The 21385-nt window shown below is 36.6% G+C and overlaps 1 protein-coding gene across 26 annotated transcripts in view; it reads right to left on the bottom strand.

The window, feature by feature from the left end:
- The window catches only part of LOC309623713 (uncharacterized protein), a 244439-nt gene that overhangs the window by 189824 nt on the left and 33230 nt on the right, over window positions 1–21385 (bottom strand). For 2 of the 26 annotated variants that reach the window (XM_082380809.1, XM_082380818.1), the window contains exon 3: window positions 6494–6605. The exons of 23 other annotated variants lie outside the window; for them this stretch is intronic. The gene's annotated coding sequence lies outside the window, so the exon portion shown is untranslated. The remainder of the gene's footprint in view (window positions 1–6493; window positions 6606–21385) is intronic. One more of the 26 variants, XM_082380819.1, reaches the window with a different exon arrangement.

Genomic DNA, 21385 nt, shown 5'->3' with positions numbered 1-21385 from the left:
TTACATGAGACCAAGAAGGTCATTACATAAAGATCAAGGGATCAATCCAAGAAGAAGATATAACAATTGTAAATATTTATGCACCCAACATAGGAGCACCTCAATACATAAGACAAACGCTAACAGCCATAAAAGGGGAAATCGTCAATAACACAATCATATTAGGGGACTTTAATACCCCACTTTCACCAATGAACAGATCATCGAAAATGAAAATAAATAAGGAAACACAAGCTGTAAATGACACATTAGCGAAGATGGACTTAATTGATATTTATAGGACGTTCCATCCAGAAACACCGAATACACTTTTTTTTCAAGTGCTCATGGAAGATTCTCCAGGATAGATCATATCTTGGGTCACAAATCAAGCCTTGGTAAATTAACGAAAATTGAAACTGTATCAAGTATCTTTTCTCACCACAATGCTATGAGACTAGATATCATTTACAGGAAAAATCTGTAAAAAATACAAACACATGGAGGCTAAACAATACACTACTAAATAACCAAGAGATCACTGAAGAAATCAAAGAGGAAATCAAAAAATACCTAGAAACAAATGACAATGAAAACACGATGACCCAAAACCTATGGGATGCAGCAAAAGCATTTCTAAGAGGGAAGTTTATAGCAATACAATCCTACCTTAAGAAACAAGAAACATCTCAAGTAAACAACCTAACCTTACACCTAAAGCAATTAGAGAAAGAAGAACAAAAAAACCCCAAAGTTAGTAGAAGGAAAGACATCATAACGATCAGATCAGAAATAAATGAAGAAGAAATGAAGGAAACAATAGCAAAGATTAATAAAACTCAAAGCTTGTTCTTTGAGAAGGTAAACAAATTGATAAACCATTAGCCAGACTCATCAAGAAAAAAACAGGGAAGACTCAAATCAATAGAATTAGAAACGAAAAAGGAGAAGTAACAACTGACACTGCAGAAATACAAAGGATCATGAGAGATTACTACAAGCAACTCTATGCAAATAAAACGGACAACCTGGAAGAAGTGGACACATTCTTAGAAAAGCACAACCTGCCAAGACTGAAGCAGGAAGAAATAGAAAATATAAACAGACCAATCACAAGCACTGAAATTGAGACTGTGATTAAAAATCTTCAAACAAACAGAAGCCCAGGACCAGATGGCTTCACAGATGAATTCTATCAAACATTTAGAGAAGACTTAACACCTATCCTTCTCAAACTCTTCCAAAACATAGCAGAGAGAGGAACACTCTCAAACTCATAATACAAGGCCACCATCACCCTGATACCAAAACCAGATAAAGATATCACAAAGAAAGAAAACTACAGGCCAATATCACTGATGAACATAGATGCAAAAATCCTCAACAAAATACTAGCAAACAGATTCCAACAGCACATTAAAAGGATCATACACCATGATCAAGTGGGGTTTATCTCAGGAATGCAAGGATTCTTCAATATACGCAAATCAATCAATGTGTTAAACCATATTAACAAATTGAAGGAGAAAAAGCCTATGATCATTTCAATAGATGCAGAAAAATCTTTTGACAAAATTCAACACCCATTTATGATGAAAGCCCTGCAGAAAGTAGGCATAGAGGGAACTTACCTCAACATAATAAAGGCCATATATGACAAACCCACAACCAACATCATTCTCAATGGTGAAAAATTGAAATCATTTCCTCTAAGATCAGGAACAAGACAAGGTTGCCCACTCTATTCAACATAGTTTTGGAAGTTTTAGCCACAGCAATCAGAGAAGAAAAATAAATAAAAGGAATCCAAATTGGAAAAGAAGAAGTAAAGCTGTCACTGTTTGCAGATGACATGATACTATACATAGTGAATCCTAAAGATGTTACCAGAAAACTACTAAACCTAATCAATGAATTTGGTAAAGTAGCAGGATACAATATTAATGCACAGAAATCTCTTGCATTCCTACACACTAATGATGAAAAATGTGAAAGAGAAATTAAGGAAGCACTCCCATTTACCTTTGCAACAAAAAGAATAAAATACCCAGGAATAAACCTACCTAAGGAGACAAAAGACCTGTATGCAGAAAAGTATAAGACACTGATGAAAGAAGTTAAAGATGATACAGACAGATGGAGAGATATACCATGTTCTTGGATTGGAAGAATCAACATTGTGACAAGACTATACTACCCAAAGCAATCTACAGATTCAACGCAATCTCTATCAAACTACCGATGGCATTTTTCACAGAACTAGAACAAAAAATTTCAAAATTTGTATGGAAAAACAAAAGACCCCTAATAGCCAAAGCAACCTTGAGAAATAAAAACGGAGCTGGAGGAATCAGGCTCCCTGATTTCAGACTATACTACAAAGCTACAGTAAACAAGACAGTATGGTACTGGCACAAAAACAGAAATATAGATCAATGGAACAGGATAGAAAACCCAGAGATAAACCCATGCACATGTGGTCACCTTATTTTTGATAAAGGGGGCAAGAATATAAAATTGAGAAAAGACAGCCTCTTCAGTAAGTGGTGCTGGGAAAACTGGACAGCTACATGTAAAAGAATGAAATTAGAACACTCCCTAATACCACACACAAAAAGACACTCAAAATGGATTAAAGACCTAAATGTAAGGCCAGACACGATTAAACTCTAAGAGGGAAACATATGCAGAACACACGATGACATAAATCACAGCAAGATCCTTTTTGACCCACCTCCTAGAGAAATGGAAAAAAACAAAAAAACAAAACAACAAATTGGACCTAATGATACTTAAAAGCTTTTGCACAGCAAAGGAAACCATAAACAAGATGAAAAGAAAACCCTCAGAATGGGAGAAAGTATTTGCCAATGAAGCAACTGACTAAAGCTTTAATCTCCAAAATATACAACAGCTCATGCAGCTCAATATCCAAAAAACAAAAAACCCAATCCAAAAAAGGGCAGAAGACCTAAATAGATATTTCTCCAAAGAAGATATACAGATTGCCAACAAACACATGAAAGAATGCTCAACTTCACTAATCATTAGCAAAATGCAAATCAAAACTACAATGAGGTATCACCCCACACCAGTCAGAATGGCCATCATCAAAAAATGTACAAACAATAAATGTTACAGAAGGTGTAGAGAAAAGGGAACCCCCTTGCACTGTTGATGGGAATGTAAATTGATACAGCCACTACAGAGAACAGTATGGAGGTTCTTTAAAAAACTAAAAATAGAACTACCATATGACACAGCAATTCCTCTGTGGGCCATATACCCTGAGAAAACCATAATTCAAAAAGTGTCATGTACCACAATGTTCATCGTAGCTCTATTTACAATAGCCAGGACATGGAAGTAACCTAAGTGTCCTCTGACAGATGAATGGATAAAGAAGATATGGCACATATACACAATGGAATATTACTCAGCCATAAAAAGAAACGAAATTGAGTTATTTGTAGTGAGGTGGATGAACCTAGAGTCTGTCATACAGAGTGAAGTAAGTCAGAAAAAGAAAAACAAATACCGTATGCTAACACATTTATATGGAATCTAAAAAAAAAAAAAAAAAAAAAAAGGTTCTGAAGACCCTAGGGGCAGGACAGGCATAAAGATGCAGACGTAGAGAATGGACTTGAGGACACTTGGAGGGGGAAGGGTAGCTGGGATGAACTGAGTGAGTGGCATGGACATATATACACTACCAAATGTAAAATAGATAGCTAGTGGGAAGCAGCTGCATCACACAGGGTGATCAGCTCAGTGCTTTGTGACCACTTAGAAGGGTGGGATAGGGAGAGTGGGAGGGAGACACAAGCAGGAGGAGATATGGGGATATATATATATGTATAGCTGATTCACTGTTATAAATCAGAAATTAACACACCATTGTAAAGCAATTATACTCCAATAAAGATGTTAAAGAATAAATAAATAAAGTACAAATCAGGATAAAGTCTACCATCCATATGTCTCTAAATAGGGAAGAGAAAATACATTTACAGTACATATATGTATTTATTGAAAAAAATTTGCATCTAAGTTGGCCCATGCACTTCAATCCTGTGTTGTTCATGGGTCAACAGTATTTCAAAAACTATTCTGAAATTGCTAGAGATGTTTATAATTTTATTGGAGACTGGGATTTATATTTTGTTATGAACTTCTTATATAATGCTTATAAAAGGATAGAAACACATGGAAAGTAATATTATTAAAATTGCATAAGAAATCTGAAAAAAAATGGAAAAGCAAACATATATTGTTTTAGGGTTCCATTAAATATAAATTATATCCTTTAAAAAAAAGCCCAGATAGAAACACAAAAATGTTAACAGTGGTTGTCTTCTGCTAGAGGAAATATTCATATTGTTTTGCATTTCTAAAATTCCTATAATTATCATGGGAAAATAAATGTGACAAAGTCATAAGTTATAGATCTTTTCTTCTCCCCTAGTTTTTGTTTTGTATTCCAATTAATAGGCTCCTGGAAATGCAGATCTACTAGTGATATACGTTACTAAGACACCAGGAGGTTTTTTTTTTGTTGTTGCTTGTTTTCTGTTTTCTTTTATGGATAACAGTAACAAGCTATTGATGAAGAATGGCATGTCTTTAGTTTCTGTGAGATACTCCAAGCTCTGCATTTGGAATACCTTTTTGTTTAATTTTCAGTGTGTGCCACTTTTATTTCTTCACCTAAACTTTATGCTACTTGAAGGCTCAGAGGAATGGAGGTTACGAATTTGCTTCAAACCAAACAGTATTAGTAAGTGGGAAATGCCAGGACTCTCCCCAGTTCTCCCCAGTCATATCATCTCCTTTTTTGTTCCCCACATTTATTATTATTTTTTTTATTGTGTAGTCTCTGTGGTATTTGCCTTAGGACTAGGTCCCTAATTCACAGACACACATGCTTTATCCATGCTTAACAATTTGTGAAGAAGGTTTGGACCTCTAAAGAAATCACAGTATCTACCTCAGCTCTCCCTTGGGGGCTGGAAACAATTTTATTGATGTCGCTATTATTTTTCTGTGTATGTATTGGAAAATAAAGTGATGCATCTCTTCTGGTCATTTGAGATTGTAAATATTCCTTTAAGAGAAGTTATTTCCAAACTGCATATGTGACAGGAAAATACTGGCTTCTAACTGAACCCCAGCCTAATACATGGGTGCAACTTTATATTCCAGTCAAGTAAAAATCTAGGGAAGTATGTGCCAAAATGCCAAATCGAATCATTTGGTTAATAAATACTATATAATCTTTCAAAAGTAAATTGTTACAAATTAGAGATCTTGAGGGTGATCTAAATAAGAAAGCAAAATTTGAAGGATTTGTAAGGTCAGGATGGATATGGGTGACTGAAAAATTTATTCCCCATGGAAACCAATTCTGCAAATATTCATCAGGTATTAGAATTGGTGCTTTTATATATATTCTCTTCTAACAACTCTGCAAAGTGGCTATTATTATTCCATCTCGTGGAAAGAAACTAAATTTCAGTGGGGTTAAGTGGCTGTCTCCATTCACATAGGTATTAAGTTTTAGATCTGAATTCAAATACCTTTCTGACACAAAAAATATGACATGAGAATTGAGGCTTAGTATTCAAAACATCTGCGCCTGTGACTAAAGTAGTAGTATATAGCTATGAGATATATTAAATTCCTAAATGATGGCAGTAGCAATGGAGAAGAAGATAAAAGTATATTAAATGTGACACCCAATGACGTGACACTTAACCACACACCAAACTTTTTTTTCCCACAGAACTCTGAGTTTCAGCCTAGAGCACCATCTATTTGTTTAATCCAAATAGAAAATTAATCACACAAACGAGAATATTCTAAGTCTTTCTTAATTCTTCTCATTGATAACTCTTCCTCATGCATTCCACCAGCAAGTCTTTAATACTGTATTTCCAAAATATAGGCTTCCCACATTATATGAGTCAAAAGCATCCTTGACAAAGAGTTGAATAGTTGAATTTTGGATTGTGAGGGCTTATATTCTGTTTAATCATTTTTAAAAGGGAAATAATGATGCAGGGCCAACTTATCCCAAGACCCCAACTGATTTTGCCAGCAAAACACCTGAAAATATCCATATAACGATTATTCTATGATAAATATTGAACACATTTCCTTTCTTTTGTACACAGGGAAACATTGCATTCATGATAGATTGGGATCAGTCCACTCCCATGCTTAGATTTTTAGGTTTAAGCTGTATTTTATCCTGTCAAACTTTCTCCTAATGTGTGAGCCTTTCTGTGGCTTTTAGTCTTGTTTTCTTCGCTGACTTTTGAAAGTGCCTAAAAGATTGTTTTACATTTTATTAATGAACAACGTATTTGAAGAATCAAGCACAAGACTAATTTCGATGGGTGGGACAGCGGCACTCTGTGTGTAGGGCATCTCCATACTACCCCCAAAGACGTTCGCAGTCCGACGCTTTGATGATCCTAGACTGGGTGGCACAACGAGAGAAATTTCTTACAGTTCTGAAGGCTGCTGAGATCAGGGTGCTGGCATGCTCGGTTTCTGGGGAGAGCCCTCTTCCTGGCTTCGAGGTGGCCACCTTCTCACTGTATCCTCACGTGACATTTCTTCTGTGTACAAGGGGAGACAGAGCAAGCCCTGGTTTCTCTTCTTCTTCTTATAAGGACTCCAGTGCCTTTAGATTAGGGATCCACCCTCATAACGTCAATTAACCTTAATACCTCCACAAAGGCCCCAGCTCCAAATACAGTCACCTGGAGGTTAAGGATTCAACATATAAACTTTGAGAGACACAAACATTTTGTCTATAACTTTTTGCCCCTGGCTCAGCAAAACTCGTGTCCTTCTCAGATATAAAATACATTCATTCTATCCCAACAGACCCAAAAGTCTATCTCATTTCAGCAACAACTTTAAACTCTGAAGTCTCATCTAAATGCCATCTAAATCAGACATGGGAGAGGGTCGAGGTCTGACTCATCCAGAGTCTAAATTCCTGTATAGCTGCGAAACTCTGAACCCAGAAAAGTAAGATGCTTCTATAATACAATGGGGGCACGGGAATAGGAGAGATCTACCCATTTCAAATGGAAGAACTTAGAAAGAAAAAAAGGGTGACATGTCCCCCAAAACTCCAAAAATGAGTAAGGCAAATTCCACTGGATCTTAAGGTTGGGGAATGGTCCTCTTTTGTCTGATGATCTGCCCTCCAGGCAAACCGACTGGGGCGGCAGCCTTACCCTCCCAGCTCAGCCTGGTGGCCCTGCCCCTTCAGCTCTCTGCAAGGGTTTTGCTCATGATGCTGCCTGATTTGCTTCTGTAGCCCCAGGAAACAAATACAATGGCAAATTGATGTATCAAAGGAATTCAATGGGGAATGAAGGTCATTTCAACAAATGGTGCTAGAACAACTGGATATATTTATATATATATGTATATTTATATATATTCATATTTATATATTTACATATAAAATTATCATGCTTACCTCACACAATAAATAAAATGATTGAAGTGGTAAAGTTAAAGGTAAAGGTAAAGTTACAAAGACTCCAGAAGAAGTAACAGGGTGTAATCTTTGTTACTTTGATGTAAGCAAAGCTTTCTTAGGTAAGGATATAAAAAACACACACTATAAAAGGATAAATTTAACTTCACTTCCATGAAATTTAAAACTTCTGCTTTTTTTTGTGTTATTTTATTTTATTTTTTATTGGAGTATAGTTGCTTTACAATGTTGTGTTAGTTTCTGCTGTACGATGAAGTTAATCAGCTATATGTATACATATATCCCCTCCCTCTTGGACCTCCCTCCCCCCCATCCCACCCATCTAGGTCATCACAGAGCTCGGAGCTGAGCTCCCTGTGCTATACAGCAGGTTCCACTAGCTGTCTATTTTACACATGGTAGTGTATTTATGTCAAAACTAATCTCCCAGTTCATCCCACCCTCCCCTTCCCCTACCCTGTGTCCACACATCCATTCTCTACATCTGCATTTCTATTCTTGCCCTGAAAATAGGTTCATCTGTACCATTTTTCTAGATTCCACATACATGTGTTAATATATGATATTTGTTTTTCTCTTTCTGACTTTTTTCACTCTGTATGACAGACTCTAGGTTCATCCACATCTCTACAAATGACCCAATTTCATTTCTTTTTATGGCTGAGTAATATTCCATTGTATATATGTACCACATCTTTTCTTTTTTTTAAACATCTGTATTGGAGTATAATTGCTGTACAATGGTGTGTTAGTTTCTGCTTTATAACAAAGTGAATCAGTTATACATATACATATGTTCCCATATCTCTTCCCTCTTGCATCTCCCACCCTCCCACCCTCCCTATCCCACCCCTCTAGGTGGTCACAAGGCACCGAGCTGATCTCCCTGTGCTATGCGGCTGCTTCCCACTAGCTATCTATTTTACGTTTGGTAGTGTATATATGTCCATGCCACTCTCTCACTTTGTCACAGCTTCCCCTTCCCCTTCCCTGTATCCTCAAGTCCATTCTCTAGTAGGTCTGTGTTTTTATTCCTGTCTTGTCCCTAGGTTCTTCATGACCATTTTTTTTTTTTTCGATTCCATATATATGTGTTAGCATACGGTATTTGTTTTTCTCTTTCTGACTTACTTCATTCTGTATGACAGACTCTAGGTCCATCCACCTCACTACAAATAACTCAATTTCATTTCTTTTTATGGCTGAGTAATATTCCATTGTACATATGTGCCACATCTTCTTTATCCATTCATCTGTTGATGGACACTTAGGTTGCTTCCATGTCCTGGCTATTGTAAATAGAGCTGCAATGAACATTTTGGTACATGACTCTTTTTGAATTATGGTTTTCTCAGCATATAAGTCCCGTAGTGGGATTGCTGGGTCATATGGTAGTTCTATTTTGGGTTTTTTAAGGAACCTCCATACTGTTCTCCATAGTGGCTGTATCAATTTACAAACCCACCAACAGTGCAAGAGGGTTCCCTTTTCTCCACACCCTCTCCAGCATTTATTTTTTGTAGATTTTTTGATGATGGCCATTCTGACTAGTGTGAGGTGATACCTCATTGTAGTTTTGATTTGCATTTCTCTAATAATTAGTGATGTTGAGCATCTTTTCCTGTGTCTCTTGGCCATCTGTATGTCTTCTTTGGTGAAATGTCTAGTTAGATCTTCTGCCCATTTTTTGGTTGGGTTGTTTGTTTTTTTGATATTGAGCTGCATGAGCTGTTGTATATTTTGGAGATTAATCCTTTGCCCATTGCTGCATTTGCAAATATTTTTTTCCCATTCTGAGGGTTGTCTTTTCGTCTTCTGCTTTTTGAAGGACACAATTTAGAAAAATGATAAATGACAAAGCAAGATGCCAAATTTGGATAATATTTAAAATCTACATGCCCTACAAAGGATTTGTAACCAGAATACATTAAAACAGACACACAACTCATAACTCAGTAAGAAGGCAAACAGCACAATTAAAACCTCATGAACTTCCAGCTACTGTCTAGAATATAAAAATCTGAAAAGAATGTAGAGTCCACACTACCAAAAACTAAAAAGTGTGAGAGCCACCTGTCTACACTGGCAGGATCATCCTGGGGCACTGAAATGGGAGAGGAGACCCCATCACTTGAAGCTGAAGGGGAAACAGCATCGGCGCCTGGGCCTGTGGTCCGAGTGGCAGTCCTGCTGACCCCTGAATCAACGTTAGGGTTGGGACTTCAACATATAAACTTGGGGGGAATACAAACATTCAGTCCACACCTGCAAATTCAAATTCAGTCTAGTCCTTTCTCAACAGCTATTGTGAATTTGAACTACCATTGTTTCAGATTTGTTACAGGGAATATTCAGAGCATCAGAGTTCAGACAGCCAGGAATACCAATATAGCTACAGTGTATGCACTTCTCTCCATGTCCCTCTATCATATGGATGAACGCATCATCCTCCGAACCGGTCTCTGCAATACTTCAACTTATCAATGACTTCCCATTTAATTAAAGAAGATATTGTGAGTCCTTACATGTAACATCCTTAACAGGATCGAGCTTCCCCTGCTTGTTTCTGCAGCCCCACTTTCTGCTTGGCCGCGCTGCCCTTCTTCTATTTGATTTACTCCTTCAGTCACAAACTGATTCCGTAACTTTGTCTTTGCATGTTCTTTTCCCTTCACCAGAAGCACCATTTCCTTTACTGTACGTGGCTGACTCTCTCTGTATTCAGTTCTCAGAACGCTTATCCCTGCCCGCATATCAAGATTAGCACCCTCCCACCTACTCACGCACATACCTGTATTCCCCACTCCTTCACCCCCCTTCTTTTTGTATCTGTGATTTTGTGCAATTACTTTTTTCTTCTACTTTAAAGTGAAGATACCTACAACACCTGTTTTATTAACTGCTTTATTTCCAGTGCTTATTACAGAAAAGCGGACACATAATACTTATTCAATAAATATTTAATAAATAAAGAAGGAATGAATGGATTAAATATTTAGCAGGTAGGTTGTAGAGCACTTGGTTGTTAATTTTATGTAGTGGTGAAACGAAAACAGCTTAGCATAAAAAAGATTAGGATCCAAATGAATGTGTCCATCAGTATGGTTGATGAAGATATTTAACAGGCTAAAATTTAAGATGACTGCTGGGAATTTTTAGGAGATGAGTTTGGATAGCACAGTGTATGCTCTGACAGCTGGGTTTGCTCTTTTTTGTAATGCAAGTGCCTGATCTAAGTTTTGATTGCAGAGACATCCACTTCAAAGATGGGTTGTCTGAATAAACACCTTGCAGCCACATTAGCAGATGAAGAGCCAGGCCAGCCCTTTCAAGCTCCTTTGTTTTAGAGATCTTGGTTGATTTTTATAACTGACTACTTGGAACACTTGTTTTTTCTCTTCCCTCTTTAAATACCCATGCTTGTGTTTGAAGTTCACCAAGAAAAATGAGCCCAAGAAACTGTAGGCCACCACCCTCACCTCCAACAGAAGCAGAACCCCACAGCCTACTCTCTCTCTCTGTCTCTCCCTGTGACCTCACTGTGTGGTCCAGATGTGTCATGTAATTTCCAGGACTTGTAAGTCATAAACTTTTTTCTTTCAGAGTTTCCTGATGGTTATTGCAAAGGGCATCTTGCAATCATAATAAGAACCACAAGGGCCAATCCGGCCGTAACACTGGTTATGTTTAAGTTGAGACTGGCACAAAACAAATAGGTAAAGCAGAGCAGGAGGATTTTAAAACATGCCTGAGAGGATTAACCAGCATTATCAGCCTTTAAAAAATAATACCTACTAATTATGTGTACTTATTATTATTATCAGGTATTGAGTTAATATATTATGCCATTTTTACAATGATAGTCCTATGTTTGGTTTTATATTTCTTGTATAGACAAAAAAGTTGACATTCATAGAGGCAAAGTGACTTTCCCCAGGTCCTAGATCTGGAAAAGGTACAGTTTCCTGAATCTTGGGTCCAAATTTTATACACTTTAGCTCTAAACTATAATTGGCAGGAGTGAGGACTTGAAAAATGAAATAAGATTAGACTGGAAGCATTATTTTGAAATATTAATAAAGTAGCAATAACAGTTCAGAATGTAAAAAGTATTGTCAAATTATCTCATTGGCTCCTCAGACCAGTCCTATTAGAGAAATGGGAATAGTGACTAGGAAAAAGAGCTAATCAGGATTCTGACTTTTTTATTACAATTCTCCCACCTACTACCACTGATGGTTCCAAAGGATGATATATTTTAAATAAAATTGAGCTTTATTGGGATTTGGAGCTTTGCCATTCCCTGTTTACCTGAAATGTACTAAAATAAAAATGTGAGTATTCAATTGATGGGAAGAGTGGTGCCAGAGTCTTACCTCAGAGCACATCAAAATCACCATGGGAACAAAAAAATAATGAGATCTGTGATCCCTACCCTAAGCAATTCTGTAAAACATTTTGAGGTATAGTAAAACTCAAAATATATTAATAATAAATAAATATGAGGTTTCTGTTTCAACCAATCTGCAGAGCTAATGACAGATTTGTGACAAGCTTATTTGGCTTATTCCGTGATCCTTTTTTCAGCTCCATATCCTACTTAACATTTGGCATTCTATTGCAGAAAAAAAAAAAAAGGATCATAGAAATGACCCGTGGAGCATTTATTTCTGTCTACATTTATATGTAGACGGTCCCTGACTTATGATGGTTCGACTTAAGATTTTTTTTTTTAAAGCGATCTGTCTCTGTTTCTTCCCAAGAGTTACAACTTTTTTTTTTTTAATTAATAACTACTTTATTTATTTATTTATTTTTTAAACTGTGTTGGGTCTTTGTTTCGTGCGAGGGCTTTCTCTAGTTGCGGCAAGCGGGGGCCACTCTTCATCGTGGTGCGGGGGCCACTCTTCATCGCAGTGCGCGGGCCTCTCACTATCGCGGCCCCTCCCGTTGCGGGGCACAGGCTCCAGACGCGCAGGCTCAGTAATTGTGGCTCACGGGCCCAGTTGCTCCTTGGCATGTGGGATCGTCCCAGACCAGGGCTCAAACCCGTGTCCCCTGCATTAGCAGGCAGATTCTCAACCACTGCGCCACCAGGGAAGCCCCGACTTAAGATTTTTCAACTTTACAATGGTGTGAAAGCAACACACATTCAGTAGAAACTGTACTTCAAATTTCGAATTTTGATCTTTTCCTGGGCTACTGATATGTGGTAAACAAGGCCCTTTCACGATGCTGGGCAATGGTAGTAAGCCACACCTCCCAGTCGGCCTCACCATCCCGAGGGCAAACAACTAATACACTTGATACATTTACAGCCATTCTGTACCGATACACCCATTCTGTTTTTCACTATCCAGTTTAAGCATTCAATAAATTACATGGGATGTTCGGCACTTTATTATATATAAAGTAGGCTTTGTGTCAGAAGATTTTGCCTAACTGTAGGCTAATGTATGTGTTCTGAGTGTGAGTTTGTCTAGGATAAGCTATGTTTGGTAGGTTAGGTGTATTAAATGCATTTTGACTTACCAATATTTTCAACTTACGATGGGTTTATCAGGATGTAACCCCATTGTAAGTCAAACAAGATCTATATATAATCCCTTTCTTTCTCATATTAGAAATGATGCCCCCAATTATGATGCCTGATTTTGTCTTTGTTGTCTATTTCACCCTTGAATTATATAATTTTGAATGTCATGGCAATAGTAAGTAGACAAGATATTGATATTCTTTTTTATTAATAGATATATGAGAATAGTAAAGATTAAAATTTTATGTATTAATTCAGAAACTATTTGTTGAACACTGCAGTACATACTGGGAATACAAGGTCAAATAATATGTGATCCATATCATTAAGAGTCAAATTTTATTAAAATAAAATTCCATTTAAGTGTAGCAGGTTATATCAAAGTACTAACAGTATTCAGTGCAGGTGCTATTGGAGGAAAATTGCAGGATAGAATTCATATCTAAGAACTGAATTGGTAGGGACTTCCCTGGTGGTCCAGTGATTAAGACTCCGTGCTCCCAATGCAGGGGGCATGGGTTTGATCCCTGGTCAGGGAACTAAGATCCTTCATGCCGCATGGCGCAACCAAAAAAAAAAAAAAAAGAACTGAATTGGTAGAATTGGTAGGATTAGAAATGGTATCTGAGGCAGAGAAATCATGGGCTTTGACATCAAAGTCATACAGCTAGTTATTGGTACAATAAAAATTAGTAGTCACTTCTTATGAATTTAAATCCAAGATTTCTTATGTATTAATTTTTATGGACTTAGAAGTTTGTTACAGTGGTTTACATGATAAAGCCGGAGAAAAGTAGTTTAAGTGGCAAAGGAGAAAGAAATCCTCAAAGAACATTCTACAGATAAAAGAGACAAGGCTTTGTGACCTATGGAGAGGGAACAGAAAAAAATGAATCTGAAGAATCAAGCCTGATTAATGAAAAAAATCTCTTTTTACACCTGAACTTGAGTGGGAGATTGGCTATTAGGGAGAAATTGTTTCTTGCCTTCAAAATGCCATCATTTAAGTAATCCATCTGTATGTTCAAAGTAGATTGCAAAAAATCAACTGAAAAATTCATTTGTGTTTTAATCATTAACTCAATCTATTGTTGCTACTAACAAGGCACCAATAAAAACATTGTTTCTCCACCCAGGTTTTGAACTAATTGACAGACAAAAGAAGGAGGTTTAGATGAAGATCAAAATATCTAACAGTAAATAAACAGTGCCTAATTAGAGAATGCAAGCCTAAAATCACTTCCTGACCCCGAACCCTAGGATTAGACAGACTCACCCACCCAATGGCAGGATGGCACCTTCTTCCAAAGAGGAAAAAGATAAAGCTCAATTGATATCTGTAGTTACTTTTTCCCAAAATGTATCAATTAGATAAGTCACTGCCCTCTCTCAGGGGCAGAGAGAGCCTAGGGGCATAATCAGAGAAAATTCTCTATAAACCAGACTATGTCCAATATTTCTGTGATATCTCTGACTTTTTATCACTTTTGTCTACAAAAAATAGAAAATGTGTTAATCATTAAGTTGTTGATCATCCCACTGAATAAAAGTTCTGGAGGAAGGTGGTTACAGAGTATTTAAGTCCATAGCTTAAAAATAGCAAAATCTACATTCCTTTGATTCTCTTGGGTTGACTCTCTTAAGTTAACATGGTTCCAATAGAGCTGCCCCTGTTCCAAGTCTTCTTTTGACAGCATCCATTACCCCAAAGCAAGTAAGTGGTATTTTAGGTTTCTCCACTTTTACTTAAATATGTTAGTATAATCTTTCCCAGAAGTCTCATGTCAGATGTCTTCTGATGTCTTATTTGGTCATCCTCCCAACCCTAAGCTAATAACAAATAAAGCAGAGTGGAATTAAACTCTGAAAACCATCAGAATTTATCCCCTGGAACTGTTGGAGGAAACCATCATTCCTGGGCTCATTGTTGAAAAGGGGAAAAAAGTCAGAGATACTTTGGCAAAAAAGTTAAGAGATTAAATAACGCTTGTCAAGTAATCTTTTCCTTCCCAACCCCCATTCATTTGCCTTCTTACAATGGAGATTTAAGTTTTTGGAATAAGTGTCATATTATTAATTTACGGATGAAGTGAAATGCTGAAGTCTGCAAATATTTTCATGCAAATGCATATCATTAATATAATTCGACTTTAGGTTATGTTGAATTTTTCTAACATAAATGAAAACTGAAACATAATCAAAAATCAATTTAACCAACTAATCAAACAGAATCGCTGAGAAAAGTAACATTACCTACAACAACTGAACTCTTCGTTCATTCTATATTTTATGAACAAAGTCTTTTTCCTTTTCTTTCAGCCATATAAAACAAGCATCTAATATAAAATAAAAACTTCTTTGTAGTGTATTAAAATAAAGATCTACAACTGAAATCCTCTGTTTTTTACATAAGGAACCAGCAAAAATTCTCACACACATTATAGTAAAATGAAACACAGCTATTAATTAATTAGCAAAACAATACATTATGACTGATTATAATATCAGACTAAGGAACAGTATGGTAGCTAGTTTCAACCTTCAAGTGTAAATTTTTAAAAAAATAATGATCACATTTTGACTTAAAAAAATCTTTTGCAGTATGTATTTAATCGGTATGTTTTAAATAGGATGTTGCAAATGTTCAGAATACCATGTGGTCAGATGATTACCACAGCTCTGTGGTTCTTAATTACCCATATGAAGGCCAAATGAATCAGTAGTCAAATGGGGGCAATTATCACATTTATAGAAGAACATGACTCTCTGGATGGAGTTTTCTGCAAGCCTCATTTGCTATTACAAAGTAAGTAGTAGAGCATTTCAATACAAATGAGAATAGGAGGATGCAGTATAAACTAAATGTCATCAGTTTGGGGGACGGAGAAAATACGGTAGAGAGTCACAATTTTTCAAAGTTTATTTTGGCAAATTTCTGGATGTAGAAAAGGTGAAGCTTGAAATCAAAATAAAAGCAATTTCATACTGAAAGGCTTATTTATGGGAACTGAAACTGCTGGTGGTATAGATTCCACTAAGATCTATCATTTCATTAAGGCACAAGGAAGGAAGGAAAGTTCAGAGGTCTGCCAAATGAAAATGGTCATCTTTGTAGCTTGGCTGTACTGAATATATTGACATGGAGAAGATTTTCTGTCTGGAGCAGCTGTAAAAATGCAGCCCCATGTCCCAGATGTCCAGCTGAATAGACTCTATGGCAATTGGCATACGTGCATGCAGTTAGAAATCAAATAGAAATACATGCTTTTTCTTCTAATAATTATGCTTTGCTATTAGTCAAGAGTAATGACTCTCAGCAGCACTGTTTCAGTAGAGTTATAAAGATTAGAAACATAATTGACTTATTGATGCCTTGGACGCCCAAAAACTTCTCATGAGTCAGTATATTCAATGTCTAATTATAGGCAATGATAATTCTTTTCCTGTGACATGTCTCAACGGTGGTTTGGATTCTAAAAGCAAATAAAAGGACTAGGAATAGCTCCATGACTCACTTTTTAAAATGAATGTCTCTTTTCCTATGGAGCAGGCGAACTTTCCTAAATAGCCACCGGTACCAGATGCTATTTGATTAAACTTAGGAGAAGTTTATCTCATATCTACATGTCAAAAACTCAGTGAAATGAATACCTCCCTTTATAATACCAGAAAAAAAATCCAAACTCAAACACAAACACAAACAAACATACACACCACACAAACACTCCACCACCCACCACCAAGAGCAAGAATTAGGAATGAGAAATATCAATAAATATCAATAAATATGTAAATAAATAAATACAAATCTGTATTGACATACATCCCCGTCAATGAATACACAAATCCTTGAGAAAGTAAGAGATCTGTCAGTGTACACAAGAAAACAAGATGCAAAGGGAATCGAGGTTCTAAAAACAATAAAACCATTCAGATTTTATGCCATCGAGGGTCTGCATTTTTGTCAAACCACCTAACCTTATTATATTCCTCCCTCTCCCCTCTCCCCATCTTTATATCTCTTTCTCCCTTTCTTTTCATTTTTATTTTTTTAAAAAAATTTTAATGGAGTATAGCTGATATACAATGTTGTGTTAGTTTCAAGGTGTACAGCAAAGTGAATCTGTTATACATATACATATATCCACTCTTTTTTAGATTCTATTCCCATGTAGATCATTACAGAGTATTGAATAGAGTTCCCTGTGCTATACAATAGGTCATTATTAGTTATCTATTTTATATATAGTAGTGTGTATATGTCAATCTCAATCTTTCAATTTTTCCCTCCCCCCCCTTACACCCTGGTAACCATAAGTTTGTTTTCTACATCTGTAACTCTATTTCTGTTTTGTAGATAAGTTCATTTGTACCCTTTTTTAGGATTCTTCATATGATATTTTTCTTTCTCTGTCTGACTTACTTCACTCAGTATGACAATCTCTGGGTGCACCCATGTTGCTGCAAATGGCATTATTTCATTCTTTTTTTATGGCTGAGTAATATTCCATTGTATATATGTACCACAACTTCTTTATCCATTCCTCTGTTGATGGATATTTCAGTTGCTTCCATGTCCTGGCTATTGTAAATAGTGCTGCAGTGAACATTGGGAAGCATGTATCTTCTCGAATTAGAGTTTTCTCCTGATATATGCCCAATAGTGGGATTGCTGGGTCATATGGTAGCTCTATTTTTAGTTTTTTAAGGAACCTCCCCATACTGTCCATAGTGCCTCTCCATAGTGGCAGTACCAGTTTACATTTCCAGCAACAGTGTAGGAGGGTTCCCTTTTCACCACACCCTCTCCAGCATTTATTTCTTCTAGATTTTTTGATGATGGCCATTCTGACTTGTGTGAGGTGATACCTCATTATAGTTTTGATTTGCATTTCTCTAATAGTTAGTAATACTGAGCATCTTTTCATGTGCCTCTTGGCCAACTGTATGTCTTCTTTGGAGAAATGTCTATTTAGACATTCTGCCCATTTTTTGATTGGGTTGTTCGGTTTTTTGTTTTTGTTTTTTTTGATATTGAACTGCATGAGCTGTTCAACAAAATACTAGCAAATAGAGTCCAACAGCACATTAAAAGGATCATACACCATGATCAATTGAGATTTATCTCAGGGATGCAAAGATTTTTCAATATTTTCAAATCAATCAGTGTGATACACCACATCAACTAATTGAAGAATAAAAACCATATATATATATAATCATCAAAATAGATGCAGAAAAAGCTTTTGACAAAAGTCATAATCTATTTATGATAAACACTCTCCAGAAAGTGGGCATAGAGGGAACCTACCTCAACATAATAAAGACCATATACGACAAACCCACAGAAAACATCGTCAATGGTGAAAAACTACAAGCATTTCCTCTAAGATCAAGAACAAGACAAGGACGTCCACTCTCACCACTTTTTTTTTTAAATTAATTAATTAATTAATTAATTTTTGGCTGTGTTGGGTCTTTGTTTCTGTGCGAGGGCTTTCTCTAGTTGCGGCAAGCGGGGCCACTCTTCATCGCGGTGCACGGGCCTCTCACTATTGCGGCCTCTCTTGTTGCAGAGCACAGGCTCCAGATGCGCAGGCTCCGTAGTTGTGGCACATGGGCTTAGTTGCTCCACGGCATGTGGGATCTTCCCAGACCAGGGCTTGAACCCGTGTCCCCTGCATTGGCAGGCAGATTCTCAACCACTGCGCCACCAGGGAAGCCCCACTCTCACCACTTTTATTCAACATAGTTTTGGAAGTCCTAGCCGCGGCAATCGGAGAAGAAAAAGAAATAAAAGGAATCCAAATTGAAAAAGAAGAAGTAAAACTGTCACTCTCTGCAGATGAAATGTTACTATACATAGAAAATCCTAAAGATGCGACCAGAAAACTACTAGAACTCATCATTCAATTTGGTAAAGTTGCAGGATACACAGTTAATACACAAAAATCTCTTGCATTCCTATACACTAACAATGAAAGATCAGAAAGAGAAATTAAGGAAACAATCCCATTTACCACTGCATCAAAAAGAATAAAATACCTAGGAATAAACCTACCTAAGGAGGCAAAAGACCTGTAATCAGAAAACTATAAGATACTGATGAAAGAAATCAAAGATGACACAAACAGATGGAGAGATATACCATGTTCTTGGATTGGAAGACTCAATATTGTGAAAATGAATATACTACCCAAAGCAATCTACAGATTCGATGCAATCCCTATCAAATTACCAATGGCATTTTTCACAGAATTAGAAATTTTTACACTTTGTATGGAAACACAGAAGACCCAAAATAGCCAAAGCAATCTTGAGAAAGAAGAATGGAGCTGCAGGAATCAGACTCCCTGACTTCAGACTATACTACAAAGCTACAGTGAGCAAAACTGTATGGTACTGGCTCAAAAACAAAGATATAGATCAATGGAACAGGATAGAAAGTCCATAAATAAACCCCTGCATCTATGGTCACCTAATCTATGACAAAGTAGGTAAGAATAAACAATGGAGAAAATACAGTCTCTTCAATAAGTGGTGCTGGGAAAACTGGACAGCTACATGTAGAAGAATGAAATTAGAACACTTCCTAACACTATACACAAAAGCAAACTCAAAATGGATTAAAGACCTAAATGTAAGGTCAGATACTATAAAACTCTGGAGGAAAACATAGGCAGAACACTCTGTGATATAAATTGCAGCAAGATCTTTTTCAATCCATCTCCTAGAGTAATGAAAATAAAAACAAAAATAAACAAATGCGACCTAATTAAACTTAAACTTAAAAGCTTTTGCACAGAAAAGGAAACCATAAATGAAAAGACAACCCTCAGAATGGAGAAAATATTTGCAAATGGAACATCCATTTCTTTTTAATTATACCAAAATAGGGTCATATGATCTAATGTCTTTGTAATGACCATCTTCTTGGTGCAGATGTAACCACTCAAGGGTTGATTGTCTCCATCACTACATGGTTTGTGATTCCAATAATTGCACAACTCTCCCAATCATAGTAAAACACTGATAATTTCCACAAGAAAAATACAGCAGAAGTATATTGAGACAGCCAGAATTAAGAATAGTTATTAAGTACTCTCTTTATAGGACTAAAACTCAAAAGAAGCATTTATTGTTGTATACAACAACTATGATACATCATTAACACAAATAATTAGTTCATTGAATGAAACGGATTTGATAGTATGTAAATTTAATAACTAATTTTTATTGTTTCTACTTTTCTAATTTGTTCTTTTTACACTTTTGGAAGAAACAGAAAAAAGGAACCTTAAATATCCATTATTTGCAATGATTACATAAATGTTCTATTTGTTTGGTTTTAAACAAGTTAATACTAGTCTTAATTAAGAAATCCAGTTCATTGCATTGTAAATATTGACTATATAAACTCTATCCAACTAAGGCCTGATCCAATTTTGTAAGTTTGAGGGAGGGAGCAGGGAGGTGAGGGAGATGGGTACAATCTTATGCGACTTGTTTTCTTATAATTTTGGGAGCCAAAGCTGGCATTTAAAAGACTCCTTGGACAATCCATGAAAGAATATCCTTTAACACAGTTCTTTTGGTTCTAGCAATGCTTCAAACTAGCACCTGAGGACCTTCCTGCTTACTTCTCATGGTTTTTGAGGTCCCCTCTAACAGATGTATCATGTACTGTCTCCAGGCTGTCTTCTGAGGCTGTGTTCATTTCTCTCTCTCCATCTCTCTCTGTTTTTTCTTAGTATACACTTGGTTTCCAAAGGCACAAAGCTTTGCCCATCCATCAGTGGAAGCACAGTGCCCTTCTAATGAAGCTGACACTTTGCTCCCTCTACCCTTAGATTTATCAGATTAGGGGTCAGGTACGGTGCCCTGCATCCGTTAGTCTCCAGAGCACCCATGGCAACCTCTCCAAATAGTCTTTTTGAGCGCCTCTTCTCTGATTTAAAGTTCAATATTAGGGATCCATTTCTGTTCTCCCCACCTCCAAGGACTGGAGAGTAATGCAGACAGACTGAAAATCTCTACAATAAAATCCTCTTCCTGGAATCTTTAACACTAACTCTTATATGGTTCATGTAGGAGATAGACTAATGCTGGCCAGATCAACTCCACAAAGCACAAAGCAGCCTTAGAAGCTGGTTTAGCAAAAGAGTTTAAGATTCTGGGGTACTTGGTACCTATTTAATTGTTCTCCGACTTTGGGGCCACAGCCCAACAAGTTTTTGGTTAACATTTTTTTCTATTAAACTGGTGAATTCTTGGTTCACCTATTATATATAAAAGGAATTCAACTAAGCACTTTACATATGCTATAGAATTTAATGTCCACAACA

This window comes from Balaenoptera borealis (genome assembly GCF_965194805.1).
Source record: "Balaenoptera borealis genome assembly, chromosome: 2".
Lineage (NCBI taxonomy): Eukaryota > Metazoa > Chordata > Mammalia > Artiodactyla > Balaenopteridae > Balaenoptera > Balaenoptera borealis.
Note: the sequence above shows the minus strand (reverse complement) of the source record. Positions and strands in the feature narration are given on the sequence as shown.